The 16,306-nt window shown below is 36.2% G+C and overlaps 1 pseudogene; it reads left to right on the forward strand.

Annotated features, from left to right (window-relative positions):
* Positions 1 to 10,665: 10,665 nt before the first annotated feature.
* LOC149530705 (pentatricopeptide repeat-containing protein At2g13600 pseudogene) lies at positions 10,666 to 13,620 on the forward strand (annotated as a pseudogene).
* Positions 13,621 to 16,306: the final 2,686 nt, after the last annotated feature.

Below are 16,306 nucleotides of genomic sequence, written 5' to 3' on the forward strand. Positions count from 1 at the left end.
TGCAAGATTAAATCTCCCGAATTTAATAAGCAATCGAGGGTAACTATCTTTCATTTGGATATAGACTCCCTCATGATCTCATATGGATGTGTTTCTAAAGTATTCTTTTCACAACATGTTGTGATGCGGGACATAGGCAGTTTCATGCTTAAATTGTCTCTATTTATAAGAGACAGATATTTTGCCCAAATGCTTATGTAGTAGCAAAATTTGTCAACCATGTGAACTATGAAAAATATTAAGATTCATTATGTTTTTGCCCTTCTTTTCTCATAAGGAATGAAGCAAAATACAATTACCTTTGATATCAAATGTAACATGAACTTTTAGTATATTTGGCCACTGAAAATTGTTCTAATTTAGTTGCATATGCGATTGACCTTATGTAGGTTCTATGCTTGAGAATGAGTGGAAGTGGAACAAGAAGCTCTATTTAATTTTTTTCTTTCTTCTAGTGAATACTTAAATGAAAATAGAGGAAAAGCTGAAAATAAATCTTTTGGGATCTATTTCAGTGAGCATTACAACATGCGAGAAGTTGGTAGCATTGTATTTGAAACATAATCAGCTCAAGGAAAGTATCCCATCTGAGCTTGCAGAAATACTGGCCTTGGCCACAACAAATATCTCCTACAACTCTCTCGCTGACACCTTTTCATTAAGCTTTGAAGACTGCAACACTGGAGATTTTCAATGTGTCTTACAACTACCTCTCTAGCACTATTCCAATAAATGAAGTTTTCAGAGCGGTGACAACTGATAACCTTGTGGGAAACAATGCACTTTGTTTGGGGGGATATTGGGCCCCTACCCAAGTGGTAGAAAACCAAGAATTTCTATAAGGGTCAGAGTGGAGTCTTAATTTTAATTTGTGTCCTAATTTTTAATAGCATTAGCCCATTTCTATACAAGAACTTCTCTAACTCTAGGGTCAAGTTCAAGGACACAGAAGAGTGGCCCTAGAGTATGATAGCCTTTCAGAGGTTGAACTTCACAACTAAAGACATATTGGACTATATAGAAGAAACCATCATTATAAGAATGGGTGCTAGGAGTACTGTCTACATGGAAGAATTACCAGGAGGAGAGGGAACTGTAGCTATCAAAAAGCCATGGTAAAACCACAAATATTTTGAAGTCTCATAGGCCGACATTAAAGTTGAAGTGGAAATTCTCTTAAAATCACAACCAATCCTGAAGGGATGTTGCAATTGTTGGACCCTTATGTTTTTGGTGTCTTGTGTGGTCATGTACATGAAGAAGTCATATTAATTTTGTAGATTACTCTCTTATGCATCACACAATTTTCCAAGGATCAACCCTCCATGAAAGATGTAGTAACCTTGTTGGAAGAAGCCAGGCTGTTAAACAAGTAGTGTTCTATTTCAAGCTTCAAGTTTGTTGTAAGAGTACAGAGAAACATAAACAATTAAGAGAAAAAGTCCTAAAGTAACAATTTAGGGTTATTGACAGAAGAAATACATACCATGGAATTTTTGGGAAAAAATCATAATTTGTGGGCTCTACTTTAGGATGAGGTAGTTACAACAAGGTATTATCCAGTCTTAGCTCAAAAGGAAGCGAAAGATGACATTCAAAAACAAATTCAAAACTGTAATGCGAAGTCAAAATTTATAGAGGAAACCCTCACTACGCTACAACGTCATATTATTGGATAAAAAAATAAGAAATACATAGTCAAAATTTACAAAAAAAAACCCTCACCACCAATGTCATATTACTAGATAACAAAATAAGAAATACATGTGTTGTCATACTACTGAATAACAAAATACAATGTCATACTAATGGATAACAAAGTTAAAAGAAATAGCCATCTCAAAAACCCTTGTTTGAATTTTGCAGAGATGTGAACCCATGTTTGAATTTTGTTTGAATTCTACATAGATGTGGACAAATTGTAAAGGTGGAAGTTCTACAGAGATTGTAAGAGACAAGAATGCTAGAGGAATGACTATCATGGCTTCATATTCTCCAGGAAAGTTCATGTCCAACCAAAAAGCTTCTAGATTAAAAATAATAACCAATATAATTGAAGGACTTATTGGAAGAGTTTAAATTTTATGTGTATTTATTTAAATGAAAATAAATTTTCTACTTGCTATTTTTCCTTTTAACCAATGAGAATAAAGATAATTGACATTTTCTATATTTGAAAAATATTTATAAATCTATAAACATAAAAAACATGCATCTATGTAAAAAAACAAAAAAAAACAAAAAGAAGAAAAAAAAATTAAATATGATTGGTTAATATTATTGGTCTACTTGCATCAAGCATCATAGCCATGCGAGGAACTTATAAATAAAAAGGAAATTATTTATGTCAAATAGCATTTAAAAACCTCTACATTTTTTATAATTGAATCTAGGCATGAGTAATTTAACCAATACCACATTACTTAATAGTAGGACTCCGTAATAGTGGAACAATGTTAAAATAGTCATTTGCCATAAAATGGAACTCACCTTGCAGCTTCCCTTGCCATGCACAACCTCATCATTAGCGTTGGAGCGTGAAAACTTCAAGGTAAAGGTTGTTCCTTTTCACTTCACTACTACTCTTTCAATTGGTTTTAGGTTTTGTCTGAATTGTCATGGCTGACCCTTTTCTTTGGATTTGGAGCAGTATGATGCCAAGAAGCTTCACGTTCACTTCATCAAAATTGGGAAGCACTCCGATGGCTTCCTCACAACTAAACTGGTTCAGATGTACAGGAAGTCTGGAGATATTGAGGTTGCGCTGTATATATTTGACGGAATGTCTCACCGAAATTTAGGGGCATGCAATGTCGTGATTGGAGTTTATGTCCGATGTGGAGAAGCAGATTGTGAGGCCTCGCCCCGACCCATCGTAGCATAGTGATACATTACTATTATTTTGATATTCACGACTCGAGATGTCGAGACATTCTCTGATGTTTAGAACATACTTTATTATTTTATGTTGTGTGATGTTACTTTCAGATATATTTGATGATTGTCTTTTAATGTTTCATGTATATGTATGTTGATGAAATCAGTAAATGTAGGATGGAGACTTTGATTTAAGAGATTTTAAATGTTTAAGAATTTAGCAGGATGAAGAAACACTTATTGATGTGTGTTTCAATTTATGTGAATTTTTTATTACATATATGTACATGTGATTTTTGCGGGACTACTGATGTGTGCAATGAGTGTGCAGATATTTTAGCCGAGAAACCCTATGGAGGAACAAAACTGATCTCTTTGTGCTAATTTTGGAAACCTTGTTGTTCGTAATTCATGTGTTTTATTGTGAGATATATGTATGTATCTTCTTTGTTCAGTGAATGTTAATGTTCGTAATTATGTTCTTTTAGTGTTGCTTGACACTCGTAAACTAGTTATGTTCTTCAGCATGCTGCTTAGGGTTAATTGTTTAACCTTTGGACCAAGTTGGTTTAAGTTAGTGTCAGTTTACTATTAGGTTCTTAATTGAGGTTAGTCATCCCTAATCTGGATTAGTGCTTAATTTGCATGTTAGAGTAGTTAGAAGGTCCTATTTTATTCCTAGATTTTATTTGGCTCCAAACCTCTTTCCTAAGGCTTAAAACTTGATATAATTATACCCAAAGGGTATGGGTATGGGTTAGGGGTCTTTTCCAACCCCTAAGCCCCTTTTATTGACTTTTGAGGTCACTCAAAAAGTCTCTTTTTGCCTTTGTGCGAAAATTGACCATGGTTATCTTGAGTTACCTCACCTCATCCCCACTTAGGGTTTAACCATAGTGTAGGTTGAGTTAGGAGTTTCTAGAATTGCTAGTGGGTGGAAGTAGTTATTGCTCCTTTTGGGTGGTTGAGTTGGAGGCTTATTTAGAGGCCCTTCTTGGACTTGTGGAGGTGGTTACCCAATCTCTACATTTAGAGAGGAGTTCTTGAAGATTGAAGGAAGGAAGGGGAAACTCTACTCAAACTTGTTCATTTTCCATTACCTCTTGTGAAGGTAGGAAATTCTCATCTTCCTTATTTAGTTTCCATGTTTGTTTCATGCTTATGCTACCTTGTTGTTGTTTCAATGTTTGTATGTTTGTGGGTATGTTGGAAAGTTTTAAAAACCATGTTATTTTGGATGTTTTCCTTTCATGTTTATGTTTTCAATTTTGAGATTTTTCTTGCATGGGTGTTTTGGTATTACTCACCCTTGGAGAGGGCAAAAGTGACCAATTTTGGGAAATGTCTATTTAGTTGGACTCCAACTAGTGTAGAGTCTGTTCTCAAGATGAGAAGAGGGAGAAAGGGTAGGGTGTTATGGCCCCCTACCCGTCAGCACAAACCTGGTATGAGTATGGCATGTTTAAATGACAGAACGGAAGTTCTTGGTTAATAGCCCCGATTGGGCATCTGATTTGGTGTTGTGCTTGAGTTCTCCTATTGGAAGAATCCACCTTTCCCTAGTGTTGATTCATTGTGGATCTTATTGTGAAAATCTTGTATGAATATGCATGTTTTGAATTGTTCTTGTTCATGCTTTTGGTCACCTGATCAGATTATGTTTCCTCCATGGTTCTAGAAATGAGTTGCAGAAAACATTATAAATCCCTTGATTATGATCATGAAGATAATTTGATTAAATTGTTGAAATTTGGGATTGAGATCCTATTGTAAATTGTATTTTAAACTTGATGTAAATGGCAACGAAGCTGAGTTTTCTTCCTAGTTCTTTCCCGGCTGAGCCTTTGAATCAGGTCGGCCAATAAAATTGGTGTTGAGTATAATTGCTTGTCATGTGATTTAATTGTAAATTTTAAATTTAGATGGATGAATTTTAAAATTTGGATGGAATTGATGATGTTTAAATTGGTAAAAATTTCAAGGTTTTCCTTTATGTTGAAAATGAAAATTATACCATGGATGTAGGTTCAGTTGATTTGAGCAAAATTTTCAAGTTCTTTATATGTTCATTATATGATTAAAATGAAATTTATGTTAAAGAAAGAAAAGAGGATTATAGTTAATAGTTCTATTCAGGATGTAAGGAGATCAAATTTAATCATGTACTTTTTTAGACATAAACTATTGTATCAATGTTTAAAGCTTTTCGAAAAAAAAATAAAATATATATATATATATATATATATATATATATATATACACACACCTTGAAAAAAATATATATGACTTTAAATCTACACTTAAAAAATTTCATCAAAAAAAAAAAATGTTGCAAGAGAGTAAAACTCTCTGCCTTTTGTATGGGAGAAAATTTAAATACCTCCTTGCAATAGAGAATATTCCCTAGAATATTCTTATTTTTAAAATTTTGAAATAATACAAAATAAAAAGAAAATATAGATATTAGTGTTCAAAAGTCACAAGGAAAATTCAAAAAATATATATATATACATATAGCTAAATATCTAAACTTACCTACAAAACTTTATAACATCAATGCTTACCTTGGACATCAGTTTTTGGAGAGGGCAGTTTTTAAAAAAAAATGTTTTATTCCTTGCAAAGTCAAATGTCATGATAGTGATGATGTCACCCTTATCACATCCACTATTGCTGCAGACCATGGAAAAGATTTTATTATGTTTTTGGAACTTTGGTTTATCACCTCCCTAGCAGCTTTGGGCGTCACTTATGTGCTGGCCTGCAAGTTTGGCCTTGGGCAAAGCGCTTACCCATGGCCAGCGCTTGGGAAGCGCTTGCCCAAGGACTAAGTAGGGCGTAGGGTGGTGTAAAGGGAGATAGGGGTAGTGTAGGGGGTTAGTAGGTAGGTTAGTAGGTAGGTTGTTTTATTATTATTATTTTTATTATAGTTTAGTTGTTCTTAAGTATTAGTTGTTAGTTTTATTGTGTTTAGTTATGTTATGTTGTTAGTATTAGTATTAAGTTTAGAGTTATGATATTTTATGTAATGATAGTTTTAAAGTTAATAAAGTTTTCTTTGTTGTTAGTTTTAGAACTAAGTTAGTTTAACATTAAAAATGTAATATAGTTTTAGATTTTAAATTAGTTAGCATTTTTTTTAAATATACATATATATATATATATATATATTGCAATATAATTTAGTTGCAATTATAGTTGTAATTTAGTTAGTTAGTTCTTAGATTTATTTAGTTGTTTTAATATTAATGTTAATTAGTCTTGGAATATTATTAGCTTCAATTTAGATATATGTAAAATTGATTTTAGTATTTTATTTACGTTAAATTTGTTTAGATTTTAGAGATGTTAGTATTGAATAGAATCTTGTTAATTTGGTTTTAATGAATTGATTTATTAAATTAACTTTGTTAAAGATAGTTAGTATTAGATGTGAATATTAATGGGTTTAATTAAAGATGGTTAGTCCCATGTATCAGATTTTAGTAGACTAATTAATAATTTGTTTAATTAATGATCGATATCAATCTTATAACAAAACTTTTAATATCTTAACGATGTATACCTCCACTAGAGTTTTAAACTTAAGATGTATTATAGTGAACCTTTACTTCTCTTGCAAGAATCAAATTAAACTCTAATTACTATAATAAAAATAAAAATAAAAATTTGTTGTGTGTTTTTGCCCTCGCAGCTTGGGCATGACATTTTGGTATCAGAGCCCGTGTTTCAACACTAGGAACCTTAAACCATTGTGCTTCCTAAACTTAAACTTTTAATTGTGTAGATGTCGCCTGTTACTTGTAGCTGGCGAGGCAGAGGTCGTAGGGCTAAGGGTGGTTGAGCGGGACAGGAGGATGGACCACCTCCACCACCACCAAACCCGAACCAAGACATTATAGATGCACTTCAGACTTTGATTGCTATAGTTCAGGAGAGATTAGTACCTGTAGTTCAGCCAGTTCAGCAAATTCTAGTAGTGGAAGCAGAGGGACCCGGAGGAGGTGGGCCTAGAGTCAGAGAGAGGACTAGGAGTCCCCTACCGAGGTAGTTAGAGGGTAAGGGTGAACACAAGGAAGAGTCCATACACTAGAGAGGAACCCCTTTTGACAAACCTCCTAGACATGTAGGAGATGACATCAGGGAATTGATTCGACTCAAACCACCATTGTTTACCGGTGCCACTGAGGGTTCAGTAGTAAAGGCATGGTTGTAGAGCCTACATAAGTGCTTTGGGTTACACCCTTATGGGAGTAATCTAAAAGCATGCCTAGCAGTTCATCAGTTGAGAGGGGATGCCTCCAACTGGTGGCATCAAGAGGAGATGATTGGTGGAGTGAGGATGGACACCCTCACATGGGAATCTTTCCTAGAAAGATTCCAAGAGAGGTACTTGTCGGAGCATTTTCGACAGAAACAGATTGAGGAGTTCCATTCTCTTTATCAGAGAGGCCTTACAGTGGCACAGTACGAGAGCAGGTTTCTCGAGCTCCTTCCTTATGTGTAATACATGAAGGACGAGAAACTTCGGGTGCATCGCTTTATCATGGGTCTAAATTTCTCACTTCAGGGCCTAGTTAGGATGGCATTCCCTACCACCATTAGATAGGCAATGGAGATAGCACTAGTTGCTAAGGATACTCGAGGTAGGCAGGAGTCACGGGATCGGTCTCAGAATCGAAACTCCTCCCAGCAGAAACCCCCTTGGAAAGGGAATCAAAACTATATAGCAGGGTCCTCTAAGGGCCAGCAGTCTCTGTAGCCAAAACCCAGCAGCAGTAGCAGCAGAAACCTTCTCAGGGTTATCAGGGCTCCAAGCCCAAGCAGTGGCAGTCATAGGGACCTAGGTAGGATCAGAAAGTACAAGCCCCATAGTCACAGTCAGTGAAGACTCAGTAGTCTTCTAGGGGTGGATACAGCGGATCTAGCAGGTCAGGAGGCCCACAGTAGTTTGGGTCACAGGGTGCACAATCTTATACTCACGGACCATGCTAGACTTGTGGTGGCATGGGTCATATAGCCAGGGAGTGTCCACAGGGACAGGCATCCAGTGGTCAGAGAAGGGCTTTTTTAGAGCCGACAGTTGGTGACATGGGTAGATCCCATAGGGTTTTTGCAGCGGTTGACAATCGCCAGGCTGAGCATTAGGCCACAGTTATCGAGGCTACAGGTATTATACAGGGCCGTATGGTTGCAGTTTTATTTGATTTCGGGGCTACTGACTCTTTTATATCTTCATTTGTGGTGGAGTGTTGCGGGCTAGTGGCAGTTAGACAGGATGTTAGTTGGAAAGTAGAGTTAGCCTCAGGAGCCAAAGTGTAAGTTAATTCCTTGGTCCGAAGTTGTCAGATGCAGATTGGAGACATGTCCACTAAGATTGATCTATGCATTACCCCTCTAGGCTCTTATGATGTTGTTCTTGGCATGGATTGGTTTTATGCCCACAGCGCCAAGATGGATTGTCGACAGAAGATGGTGGAATGTGTGGATGATGATGGTATCTCTAGGGAGATCTTCGGAGTGAAGAGGCCAGTGTCCCTTCGTATGATTTCTGATATGCAGCTTAGACGGTGCATGCGAAAGGGTTGTCAGTTGTTTGCTATCACTATTAGTGACAGAGAGAAAGATTCAGAGAGGGAGCCATCCCTTGATGATTTTCCAATCTTTCAGGAGTTTGCAGATGTGTTTCCTTCAGAGCTTCCTGGTATGCCTCCACCTCGAGCAGTGGATTTTCACATAGACCTAGTGCCAGGAGCTGAGCCAGTTTCGAGAGCACCATATAGGATGACTACTCATGAGCTTAGTGAGCTAAAGGCTCAGTTGGAGGAACTCTTAGAGAAGGGGCATATTCGACCTAGTGTGTCACCTTGGGGTGCACCAGTGATCTTCGTCAAGAAGAAGGATGGATCACTTAGGTTGTGTATTGATTATCGACAATTGAACAAGGTGACCATCAAGAACTGATATCCTCTTCCCAGAATCGATGACCTCTTTGATCAGTTGCAGGGTGCCCGAGCATTTTCAAAGATTGATCTGAAGTCGGGTTACCATCAGTTGAGGATTGTGGATAGTAATATCCCCAAGACATCTTTTCATACTAGGTATGGCCACTACGAGTTCACCATGGTACCTTTTGGCCTTACGAATGCTCCAGCTGTATTCATGAGCCTCATGAATGGAGTATTTTGTACATTTTTGGATAAGTTTGTGGTTGTGTTTCTTCATGACATTTTGATTTATTCTCATGATGAGAGAGCATGAAGAGCACCTGAGACAGGTATTGCAGAGACTGAGAGAGAATCAGTTGTTTGGCAGCTTGTCGAAGTGTGCATTCTTCAGACCTGAGATACATTATTTGGGTCATGTCATATCAGGTGATGGTGTCTCAGTAGACCCATCAAATATTAGGGCTATCATGGATTGGCCAGCACCCACCAGTGTTACTGAAGTGAGGGGCTTAATGGGGCTAACAAGATATTACCGACGCTTCATTTCAGGATTTTCTAGATTAGCACACCCCATCACATCTCTTCAGAGGAAGGGGAAGAAGTACGAGTGGACAGAGAAGTGTGGTAGAGCTTTTGAAGAGCTCAAAAGAGCCCTCATGAGTGCACCAATTCTTGCAGTACCAAATCCTGTTGCAGATTTTGTGGTGTGCACCAATGCATCTTTAGATGGTCTAGGGGCAGTCCTTATGCAGGAAGGGCGACATATTTCCTTTGAGTCTAGGAAGTTGAAGACTCATGAACTCAATTATCCTACTCATGACCTAGAACTAGCGGCAGTGGTTCATGCCTTGGTGAGATGGCGACATTTCCTTCTGGGTCATAGATTCGAGCTTCACTCTGATCACCAGAGCTTGCAGTACATATTTTCTCAGCCGAACCTTAATGCTAGGCAAAGAAGGTGGATGGAGTTCTTGTGTGAGTATGATTTTGATGTTCATTACATCAAGGGAAAGGAGAATGTGGTTGCAGATGCCTTAAGTAGAAGGCACCATGAGCTTTCATCTGTGACTACTTACACTGACTTGAGAGAGTGGATCTTGCAGCACTTACCAGCTGATGAGCTTTATGCAGAAGTTAGTCAGTTAGTACATTCTCAGAGACCCTTGGAAGGGAAGTTTGCAGAGTATTCTTTGGAGTCCGATGGACTTTTGCGTCATAGGGGATGTATGTATGTACCTTCCATTGGGGGTTTGCGCGAGCTCATTGTACTTGAGGCTCACAGAGCACCTTATGCAGCGCACCCCAATGTTAAGAAGTTACATGCAAATTTGAGGCAGTTGTATCATTGGTCAGGCATGAGAGTGCAAATTGCTAGCATAGTTGTGAGATGCCTTGAGTGCTAGAGGGTGAAGGCGGAGCACCGTCATCCTGGCGGGCTTCTCCAGCCGCATGAGATTGCAGTGTGGAAATGGGACACTAGATCTATGGATTTTATTGTTGGTCTTCCTATGTCATCTCGTCGCCATGATGCCATTTTGGTGACAATTGACACATTGACCAAGGTTGCCCATTTCTCACCCGTGCGTACTACATTCACAGCATGAGACATAGCTAAGGTGTTCTTGCGGGACATTGTTAGACTTCATGGTGTTCCCCGTAAGATCATCTCCGATAGAGACTCATTGTTCACTTCTTCATTTTGGAGAGAGTTGCAGTTGGCTTTGGGCACTAGGCTCAATTTTAGTACAGCGTACCATCTTCAGACCGATGGCCAGACTGAGCCAGTAAATCAAGTTTTGGAAGACATGCTACGTATGTACGTGATGGACCATCAGGTCAAATGGGAGGAATACCTACATCTGGTCAAGTTTGCAATTATAGTTGTAATTTAGCTAGTTAGTTCTTAGATTTATTTAGTTGTTTTAATATTAATGTTAATTAGTCTTGAAATATTATTAGCTTCAATTTAGATATATGTAAAATTGATTTTAGTATTTTATTTATGTTAAATTTGTTTAGATTTTAGAGATGTTAGTATTGAATAGAATCTTGTTAATTTGGTTTTAATAAATTGATTTATTAAATTAACTTTGTTAAAGATAGTTAGTATTAGATGTGAATATTAATGGGTTTAATTAAAGATGGTTAGTCTCATGTATCAAATTTTAGTAGACTAATTAATAATTTGTTTAATTAATGATGGATATCAATCTTATAACAAAAATTTTAATATCTTAACGATGTATTCCTCCACTAGAGTTTTAAACTTAAGATGTATTGTAGTGAACGCAGGAATCAAATTAAAACTTTGAGCACTCTAATTATTATAATTTAAAAATAAAATAAAATTTGTTGTGTGTTTTTGCCCTCGCAGCTTGGGCATGACACAGATGAGGCGTTAAAACTCTTCCGTCTAATGCAGATGAAGATGATAAAAAAGAGTCATTTTACTGCAAGCAGCGTTGTCAAGGCATGCACTGCCCTGTCAGTTTTTAAACATGGCAGAGAATTGCATGCCCACAATATAAGAAGTGGGTTTGAATTGGATATTGTTCTGTACACTACACTAATTGATATGTACTGGAAAGGCGTGAGCGAACTGGATGCATGTAAACTGTTTGACAAAATACCACTTTGAAATTTGATTCCATGGAATGTTATATCAGGTTTTGTACAGAACGGCTTCGAGGTGAAGGCAGTGGATCTTTTTCTAAAAATGCAGGAGATGGGTTTCAATCCCAATCAATACATCAATTCCAATATGATAAAGGTATGTGGAGGTTTGCTACTAGCAGAGATGGGTAAACAAGGTACATGCTCTTGTTTCTAAAGCTGGATTGGAGTCGGATGTCATTGTTGGGAGTGCATTAGTTGATGGTTATGTTAAATGTGGGAATATTGAAGCAGCACAGATTGTATTTGGGAGAATGTCTGGATGGGATGTAGTTTCATGGACCACTATGATTGTGGGCTCTATCCAGGTTGGGAGGGATGATGAGGCTCTTGAAATGTTTCTTTCAAATGCTGGAGCACAATCTCATGAAACCGAACCACTTCACATATTCAGGAGTCCTAAAGGCATGCTCCAATTTAGCTGACATGGAATCTGGTAAACAAATTCATGCACACCTTATGAAAATATTATTGGAATCAAATGTCTCCGTGGGCAATTCTCTTATTAGCATGTATGCCAGGTGTGGCAATATAGATGATTCGCGGAAAGTATTTGATCTGATGTTAAGGAGGAATGTGGTTTCATGGAATGCTATGATCACAGGGTATGCTTTGCATGGAAATTGTAAGGAGGGGATTAAATTCTTTACGCAAATGCAACTTGCTGGGATTAAACCAAACCATATCACATTTGTTGGTGTCCTCACTGCTTGCAGCCATGGAGGCCTTGTAGAGCAAGGTCGTAGCTTCTTTCATTCAATGACAGCAGATCTTGGCATTGAAGCAACAATGGAACAATATGCTTGTATGGTTGATCTACTTGGTCGGGCAGGTCTATTGGAGGAGGCCTTAGAGATGATAAGACAAGTCCCACAAGAACCTACAGCTCTTATATGGCGGACTCTGCTGGGTGCATGTAAAGTCCATGGTAATTTGGAACTAGGCTATTGTGCAGCACAGGCTCTCTTGAAATTGGAACCTAAGAATTCTGCTACATATGTGCTGTTGTCAGGTATGTATACTGCATATGGCAGATGGGATGATGTGGCAAATTTAAGAAAAATAATGAAAGACTATGGCGTGAAAAAAGGAGGATCCAGGGCACAGCTGGATTCAGATAAAGAATAGGGTATATGAATTTCTTGCAGAAGATAGATCAAACCAGCAAGTGGAGGAAGATTATCAAATTGACAAAGCCAATGAACGAGGTAGAAAATATAAACAGGACAGATCAAACCAATCAACAGAAGAAATATATCCAATTGATGATGCATAAGTTTCACAAAACAAATGGACAACGAAGGAAATATAGACAACAAGGTTGTGAAATATTGCTTTTGGGCCTATCAGCAGACCCCTTGAAGAATTTGGAAAAAGATATTTGACTCACATGCTACTCTGAATTTGCCTTGCAATATCATCCTAAACCGATGTTACACTTCTGGGTGGGGAAAGTCCTTGCATTTGTTGCTGACATCTATTAATTGAGCAGTGACTTTCATCTAGTACTGTTACATGGATGGCAGTACGTTTGATCATCTAAACACAACTTCACTGTACTCGTTAAACTACAAAGAAGTTATTTGAGCCCTTTCTCATCTTTTGCTTTCTTTATAAGAAGTTTCTAGGTCATATAGTAGGTTGACTTCTTTGGGAACTTATTAAGCACTTCAACACTCCACATAGAGCTGGTAAAGGAAGCAGAAATCTCACGGAAAAAAAAATGATCCATGCTATAAATGGTGGTCACCATCTTTTATAAGAAAGTCAATAAAGTTGAAACCATCTTGGAGAAGGTCAGGTAGTTGACTTTCTCTCATCAGAAATAATGCGAAATTGGTCCATGCTATAACTGTTGGTAGCACTATAGAATCTACATATTCCATCCCCAAATTCCACTGTGGAGGATACATTTCATCAGTAAACTTCTGATGAACTGTGACAAATTCATTACCCACTTTAGATTCTTCAATAGCAAGCAATTATGCAATGATCATAAACAGAGACTACAAAAACCTAGAATTGTTTGCCTTAGACATACGATTGAGCAAAGAAGGGTCAATGGAGGGAAAGCAGACATTATTATTAAAAGAGGTAACATCTCACCATAGTAGTGTGAATAGGAAACGTGAAAAACGAATACAGATTCACAATTGCCCAAACTTCTGTGGATTCTTAAATCATCGGTACGTATCTAATCAATCCGTGTATATATTTATAAGATTGCAGTGTGAAAATACAGATGTTTAATTCATGCAAAACGATTTCCTCCACAAATATTTTCTCAAAGGAATGGAGAGGTTCTGTGCCTTTGAACTGCAGTCTATGCTGAGACTATGCTGCCATAATATAATAGAGATCTTATGTATTTATTTTCTCTTTTCAATGGATGTTTATTAAGTTTTGTAATCTCTTTTTATATTTATTCTATTGCATTTTATTTTTAATTAAAAAAATAAAATTAGAAGTTGCAGAACAGAAATGTGCATAAAAGAGAAAAACTCCGAAATCATGGATGTTTTATTTTATTTGTAGATGAAAAAGAACGGTGAGATTTTTTTATAAACGATGAAAACGAAAATAAACAGAGATAAAACAACAAAACAATCTTCTGGTTTCTTCTTCGTCAAGTAAAAGCATCAATACAGATTATAACACAATGTAATTTAATAGCTGTTCCAGCAAACTTTTGCAAATTTAGGCATAGTTTCACAGTTAAGGAACTTAACAGCCAACTGGAACTGATAAACAACTCTGCAATTCTTTATTTATTCTGACACAATCTCTTCCAATTTCTATTACAGACGTATTTTAACTACGTAGGGTGACCCATTTAGGGTTCATATCTCTGTTGAGCTGTTGTGCTCACAGACTTGTACCTATGCTGATATTTTGTATTAGCCAATTTGAATGACTCAAAGTGTTCCGCTTGCCCATTACAACCAAAAAGGAAAGGAAAGAATAAGATACGACCGTGTAGAAGCTCATTCATTCATGATATTAATTTAACTCTTCCTTGGCCTTTCAATTGGTCCTGCAGGGGATGGCCTTCTGAAACCTAAAGTGACCTCATCTTCAACACAGCAATGAAAGGGAGCGGCTGAAATGTGCCTCCTTCTATTATCATCGCAAATTTTACACAAGATTTTCTGCTGACCCCCTTGTCTACAAAGATTGTGAGTCGGTAATGGGACGGGGACTTCCAGCTTAGACTTTTCAGCTTGGAATATGTGAGACTGCATTTGCATCCTCTGTAGATTGACGCCCATTGGAGCAAGTGGAAGAGATTGAACAACACCAGGGAATACTAATCTGGCAGAGAATGGTACCAAATTGCAGAATCTTGCATTGTATCTGCCAAGATCATGAGGTAGTCTAAACACTTGATGCCTGTGATTTTGATTCTGCAACATAAGAGACTGCACTCTTTGTAGATTCATGTCCATTATAGAGAATGGTACTGTGATAAGGAGCTTCTGCCAAATTTCCACACCTCCAAATGTCTTTATACAGATCAAAGGTGCTGAATACTGGTTGGCACTTGGCAGGCATCCCAAATTTCAAGCTCATCTGAATCTGAAAACGTTCCAATGTAAAAGGAGAATGCACATGTGCTAGAACCATCTCCATAATCAAATCCAGTATTATCACCTACAAATATCTCAAACCAAATTCCACAATTCTGCCTTCAGTGAATTGCTTTTACAGATTGAATCTTCTTGTACAAATGAAATCCTTTCATAAACTCAATTCCTTTGCTTTTACGGATTGATTCCCTTCTGTATGAATTACTTTTTCAAACTGAAACCCTTCTGCCCTATTTATTGGTAGTTCGTTTCATTCATCAACTTCAATCCCTGAGTCAAAAAACTATATTTAGGTACTTGAGTGGGAGTTGCTCTATTTATAGATTTTCATGCTTTTTTGCATGTAAGTCTTCAAGTCTTCAATTAGTGTAAAAAACATGTAAAATCTATTTCATATTTGTTTCTTACTTTGCCTCAAAACAATACAGACTTCAGTTAACTCTATTTTTTTATACAAAAGCATATTAAAAAGTAAATATATTTATTAATTTTAATTTTTGAAAATTTTATATTTATACTTGTTATATATTATATTTAGAGATGTTAAATATATTTTAAAACTATGTATAGAATATATATTATTAAAATTTTGAAGTCTTTAGTATAAAATACATGTAAAATCGCATATTTGTTCCTTACTCTTCCTTAAAGCAACTTAAAGCAATAAAGACTTTAGTTAACTATATTTTTAATAGAAAAGCATGTTAAAAAGAAAATATATTTATTAATATTGAGTTTTTAAAATTTCATATTTATACTTGTTTTATATTTAAATATATTTTAAAACTATATGTAAAATATATATTATTAAAATAGAACAATTTTTAGTTTGTATATTTATTGTATTCTATATTTCTTTATTGTTTAGTGAAGTTTTATGGTTTCTATTTTATATTAGAATTTTTTAATTTTTGTATTTACAAGTATCTCAAACTATTTAGTACTTAAGTACAAATAGTTATTTATTTTGTTTACTTTATTCTTAAATAATTAATTTATTGTGAAAATAAATTAATTCGAATATTAAAACATAAATTAAGAGTTACCTTATTGTGGTACTCTTTTATGGAGATTGTGCGATGTAGTCAATTTTTTATTTTTACTTTTGTTTATATGATCTTCTCAATAAGACATTTATATGAAATTAATTTGATCATAGTTAATTGATCTAGAAATGCTTTCCACAGAATTAGAATTTAATCATTTAAAATATTTTAAGTT

The sequence above is a fragment of the Cupressus sempervirens genome, chromosome 11, assembly GCF_028749045.1.
Source record: "Cupressus sempervirens isolate cs-2001-9-10 chromosome 11, ASM2874904v1, whole genome shotgun sequence".
NCBI lineage: Eukaryota > Viridiplantae > Streptophyta > Pinopsida > Cupressales > Cupressaceae > Cupressus > Cupressus sempervirens.